The sequence below is a fragment of the Malus domestica genome, chromosome 01 (assembly GCF_042453785.1).
Source record: "Malus domestica chromosome 01, GDT2T_hap1".
NCBI classification, from domain to species: Eukaryota; Viridiplantae; Streptophyta; class Magnoliopsida; order Rosales; family Rosaceae; genus Malus; species Malus domestica.
This window is the reverse complement of record NC_091661.1, coordinates 21111664-21117663: the sequence shown is the minus strand read 5'-3', so window position 1 is coordinate 21117663 and position 6000 is coordinate 21111664. Positions and strand designations below refer to the sequence as shown.

The 6000-nt window shown below is 37.4% G+C and overlaps 2 long non-coding RNA genes across 4 annotated transcripts; one reads left to right on the top strand and one right to left on the bottom strand.

The window, feature by feature from the left end:
- On the bottom strand, positions 1–2519 carry LOC139197382 (uncharacterized). Of its 2 annotated transcripts, XR_011582753.1 has the most exons (3): positions 2423–2519; positions 2026–2084; positions 297–432 (listed from the first exon to the last, which is right to left on the bottom strand). It is a non-coding gene; the product is annotated as an uncharacterized lncRNA (long non-coding RNA). The 2 variants fall into 2 exon arrangements; XR_011582752.1 differs by lacking the exon at positions 2423–2519 and having other exon boundaries at positions 1–432; positions 2026–2307.
- An 845-nt stretch (positions 2520–3364) lies between these two features.
- On the top strand, positions 3365–5456 carry LOC139195960 (uncharacterized). 2 transcript variants are annotated; one of them, XR_011581047.1, is made up of 4 exons: positions 3365–4489; positions 4597–4699; positions 4818–4946; positions 5045–5456. It is a non-coding gene; the product is annotated as an uncharacterized lncRNA (long non-coding RNA). The 2 variants fall into 2 exon arrangements; XR_011581045.1 differs by lacking the exon at positions 4818–4946.
- The last annotated feature ends 544 nt before the right edge of the window (positions 5457–6000 follow it).

Sequence of the window (6000 nt, the reverse complement as noted above, 5' to 3'; positions counted from 1 at the left end):
TTATCCAAGAGATATTCTTTGGTCAAGGTTTCGTTACAGAACTTGAGAAGTGATCGGATTCTACAAACTTCATAATTATATTCATTCACCGACTTAAAGTCTTGGAAGCGCAAGTGCTACCAGTTATGTCATGCTTCAGGCAAGAAGATGTCCTTTTGGTGATGAAAACGATTAGCCAAAGCAACCTAGAGTGCTTGTGGATCCTCCTCAGCAAGGTACTCAGTTTACAGTGCATCATGAATGTGTCTTCGAATCAAGATCATGGCAGTGGCTTTCTCAGCTTCGCCAATCGGGTTGTCCGTCTTGTCTTCAATGGTTGGATGCAAATTCTTTGCAATGAGGTTAAGCTTCACATCTTGGACCCACTTGAAGTAGCTTCTTACATAGACCTCCAAAGCGGTGAAGTCGAATTCATTCAAATTCGACATATTCCTATCACAAAATAAATGGATAAGATGTCGTTAGTGTAATGGAGAAAAAAATCAATCCATTCACATAAGAGTAAAACATTCAGGTTTTAATAGACATGTATTGGTTTAAATTCGCATGAAAAAAAAAACTTCTGGTTTTCATGGGTGATGTTTTTAAGAAAAACTTCAGGTTTTCAAACAAGGCATGTTTCTAGAAACTTCAGGTTTCAAAATAATTATGAACTTCAAGTTCATATGTCCCTGTAGACAAACACAAATATATATACAGAAATATGCAACAAGAAAATATGCAAATAGAACTTCACATCTATAATTATAATTAAATTAATTATTTGGACTTCGGGCCAAATTTAAGGTGTGGGTAAAAAAAATTATGAAATCCAAAGGCCTAAAAAAATAGGCATTTAAACTCAAGGCCTAAAATAATAGGCCAGAACCCACAGGTAGGCTGAGCAAATTGAGAATTGTGAGGTCTAGGCCCAAAAAACTGGGCTGGGGTTAGCCACAGGCAAATTAGTACCCAAAATAAATTTAGGCTGCAGGCCCAAGGTAGAAAAAAGGGGTTGCAAGAAGGCTGGGCCCAAAGAATAGGCCCAAATAGAGCGCTGATCAGGTACGATGGAGAGCACGGATACCCCAACAAAGCTGGGATTCGGTGCGGCACAAACACACATACACTAGCAGAAGTTGTGATTCTGTGTGACGCAGCGCATAGGAAAGACAGCAAGAGCCCAGAAGAGCTCAACTGGTTTTCGGGCCAGGTTATCATCAAAGCCCAAAGGGTTAGTGATGTGGATCAAGGAGATAGGCACAAGCAAGCCCAACAAAAAGGTGTTGTGCGAGATGGACCAAAGGAATTTGAGGCTCGTTAGGGCTTAAGTTTGGATCTGCATGCCACGCCAGCAGCACTAGGTGTGGGGATTCATCGGAGATGGTCAACGGCCCCGCTTTAGGCAGAGTTCCATGGTCGGTGCAAGACATGGTTCATTGGAAAACCAAAATTTGACAACGAAGGTTGAACCTCAACTTCAGGGGTAATGAGAACCGAAGGGATTCGAGTGAATCCTATGAAAAACTCACAAAATTCTTCTTGAAGTTCAAAGATCGTTGGTGAAAACGATGAGTTTTGTCCAAATCACACGATTGCCAGTCGTGTTTTCGTCCAAAAAATCTACATATGGGACCTGGGCTTCAGGCTGAAGGTTTCAGATGGGGGTGATGGTGCCTAAAATGCACCATTTGGTTCTGGGCTTATTGCCTTGTAATCCATGGCTGGGCTGGGCTTGCCAAGCCGATGAAGGCTACTAGCCTAGTGCTGGCGACTTGCACGACGGCGCTGCATGCAGCCGGCGATGTTAGGACTTTACAAATCTTTTTTTTTCAGATTAATTCAACATATAATTTAATGCATGAGCATATATATGATGCAATTCATGGCAATATCAATTCACATAATTTGATAATTATGGATATAATGCATACACAATTTATGTAGAATCTAAAATTCGATAAAGTTGGGTCATGCATTATGGTGAATGTTCATGCTATCAGGAATGCAAAAATATCGAGATAAAAACCATTGTTTTGAAAGAACCTGATTGCGTGATGATATTGGTGAACTAGTTTGATGTCGAAAACTTCCACGTCAGATTCCTAAGCACAGCAGTAGGAACGTGTTGATAACATGTTGTGACCTATATTTCACTGACAAGGAGAGGAGGCCGGCAACACAGAGAAAATACAGAGAGAGATGTGTTTGTAGGGTTGTGTAGAGGATGTGTTATTTCCCCTATACAGTGCCTTTATTTATAGTAAGAAGAGAGAGAATAAATCCTTCTCCTCCAAGGAATATAAGTCCTAATAGGAAAGAATAACAAAAATCTAATCTAATCTAGGATTTACACAATCACACTTAAATAAGAAGATTAAAATATGTTTATCATTTTTGTAAACAAATATAAAAAACAGACTAGGAAAGCATTATGGAATACCTTGACTAAGAGGGTTGACTAGTGTAGAGCTAAGATGGACATCAACATCTATCATAATCCCAGTAGTTTTCTTCGCACTCTTTTCTCATAGCTCCAGTGACAGCCAAGCCTTTCACCGTTCTTACATGTGCTAACGCAAGCTATTTATAGAAAAAGAGTTTAGAGCGTTTTATTTTCATAAACACTCATGAAAACAAAGGATCAATTTTTTAAGTAAATCATTTTTTTCTTAGATAGTCTAGCATGTTATGTTGTCACGTTGTCAAACTAAAACAGTGATTGTGCGTACTTAAATATTTGATCCAGTATGCCAAACCTACAAAACATTACTTTAATTTTGTACATTGCAAAATAGTAACTTTGATACTTTAATTTTCTAAATTGTTTTGTATCTAGCTAATTCGAACTTTCATTAGTGGAAGGAAAAATAAACCCCAATAATTCTCTTAGTGTTTGAAAATTTCTTGCACGGGTTGCTTCTTAAGTCAACCATTAACGAGCTAGTGCTTTTGGAAAATATTTTATGCGCCAGTCTTCGCCAATTACTTCGGCTAGCCCTCCCTTTCACATTAATCATGGGTCCTGTGTTTATAAGAATTTGGGTTATTCTTTATGTTGCTAATTGATTTTATGATGGAATCTCAACTTACTTCAATAACCACTCGGCCCAGATTGTTGTTTGGGTCTCTCCACCCATTTCACCCAATATAATCCAAGGGATGTTTATTTACACACCTTTTTAATTTATTTCGTTGTTAGTTATTTATTCATGTATTTGAAAAACGAGGCTAAAAGTAATAGTCCAAACAAACTTACTCGATAAAAAATTTAGACTAGGACATCCCAAGTCGATCCTCACAGATGAAACTAACTAAACAAGAAGGAGGAGTATCAAAATAGAAATTACCTAAATATAAATCAAGAGTATAAGTTGTTAAACTATTTGCCACAAAGTTCTTTTCTTTATGGACATGTCGAAGTTCACATTGCCAATGTCCTAAAAGCAATTCTCGGCAAGCCAAAACAAGAGAACCAAAAGGATGATTATTGTCAGCAGCTGTAACACCAAATGAACCGTAACTGCAGAGTCTCACATGTGCCCAAGTAAGCCCAAGTAAAGACCCCATGTTATCTCTTCTTTCTCTTCCTTATTTCCAACTTTCTCGATTCATAACCTTCTCTATTCTAAACAAATAAACTTTCATTCTTACTTTTAAACCTTATTGGATGGTTGCGTTAACTTTGTACTCAATAAGAGTTCGGATCATTAGGGGAAAGGAACATAAAGTAAGCCTTCTGTATCATGGTTTTCCCCTCTCCTTTGAATCTAATCCTAATACTTTGATATTTCATAGATAAGACCTTGCAGGAGTCAAGACCAAATGGGTCTGCTCTAGAACATACAAGTTTTCCTTTCAAAAAAGAAATAAATAAGAGACAAAATTAACGAAATCTTACATGAGAATCTAATATGCCTTCCCGATTCTGATAACATATAAGTACGATCTTGAATTCACCCTACGCCAAATTCGTATTGCTTTTGAATTCCAAATAGCACATTTTTTCTGTGTTCTGAGGTTAAACAAGAAGAATGAATCGGCATTGAAGAAACCTAACTATCGTCTGGAGAACCTAATAGCATCATCGTTTAGAGTTCCAATGGCTGCACTATGGCCGATTTTACCTCTTTTCCTTTATTAATTTCAGAATTTCACCCCAAATAATTGCTTTTAAGAGAAAAAAAAATTATAAACTACAATGAAAAAAAAATTATAAACTACTATGAAGTAACCATAGGATCAGAGGCGGATCCACAGTGGGGTCGTCGGGGTCTGACGACCCCTTGGAAACCATGGAAACAACCTTGAAGCTCCCATACGCGACCTCTTGGAGCTGGGGTAGTCGGGGTCGGAGTCGCACGCCAAGTGTTCGACAAATGTTCTGAACGAAGCTTGGCACTGCAGTGCAGGAAGAGGAAGAAGAATGACCTTCATGCGAGGCCTCAGCAGAAGGATGACCTTCATGCGACAAGGAAATCACACAGTTCATGCAATTCCGAAAAAATATGTATGTTTAGTATGAGGTGTTCCAATAATTATAACGAATGAAACAAGTAGCTTTGTTCTTGTTAAATTTTACTTCAGTCAAGTAAGAATGTTTCTGTATTTTCTTAGCAGGTAGAGATGTGCACGCCGAAGGTCTGTAATGGTAATTGCGCATCGTCATTTCATCCGCCCCTGTGCAGCAGTGCGCAATGGAAGAGAAATCCTTTTTCAGGTAAATTTGACAGTTTCCATATAATACTAAGATATGTACAACAACTTGTCGGAGCCATTTTATACATAAAATATATAGTTGAAGTGATTAACAAGACCCGATGAAATTGGCGGTTTAGGTGTCTTCTTCTTCAGGGTCTGACTTCTCCAAAATAATTTCATGGCAAGCAGCTAGCTTTCAGCATAGAACCTGCTATAAACACGTTTGTATAAGATTACATTGATGCTGATTAGTTGTGGTATTTTTGGTATCATACTGTTCGTACTTGCAAAGTTTGCATTTTTTTTCAATTTGAGATCTCAGATTACATTGATGCTGATTAGTTGTGGTATTTTTGGTTGTCAGGGAAAGTGAAGGCACCTTTCAGTATGGTAACTATCGGCGAGAGGCTGATCACGCTATCTTACCAAGACCCGATGAAATTACGATATGCATGTCGTTTCTGTTAAAAAAAAATTTCGCGCTGCGCGCGCTATCCTTGTTGACCCCCCAAACATTATTTCCTGGATCCGCCACTGCATAGGATGTACATGAATGGTTGAGATTAAAAGGTTGGTAAGATTAGGAGAAAAGCCGAATATGCTGGAAAATAGTATCAAAAGCAGTTTGCAGTTTTCTAAAGTCCCATGATATCTGTTTCGTGTCAAACTTTTGTTTGGGTAAGCTGTGGTTGTCTAGCATCTTGAAAATAACCCAATTTGTAAGCATGCATCTTGACTTCAATGTAGGTGGGTGATTTCCACACTCTTTATTTCTAGCCATCAGACTACATATATAAAACAAAAATAATAAACATAATTAAATATTAGTGTGTGAGATGCTAAAAATGGTGTGTATTTATCATTTTTCTAAACAAAAATAAAAAACTGACTAGGAAAGCATTAGTGGAATTCCTTGACTAAGAGGATTGGCTAGTGTGGAGATAAGATGGATATCAACATCTATCATAATCCCACTAGTTTTCTTCACACTCTTTTCTCAGCAAATTCTTGCATGTGTCATAACTCTGGTGACAGCCAAGTCTTTCTCTATTCTTACATCTGCTAACGCAAGTTTTATATAGAAAAAGAGTTTGAACTTTGAAGCGTTTTATTTTCTTAAACACTCAAGAAAAAAAAAGATCGGTTTTGTAAGTAAATCATTTTTTTTAGATAATCTAGCATATTTATGTTGTAACGTTGTCAACTAAAACATTGTGCGCACTTAAATGTTTGATCCAGCATGCCAAGCCTACAAAACTATTACTTTAATTTTGTACATTGCAAAATAGTAACTTTGATATTATCTTTCTAAATAGTTTT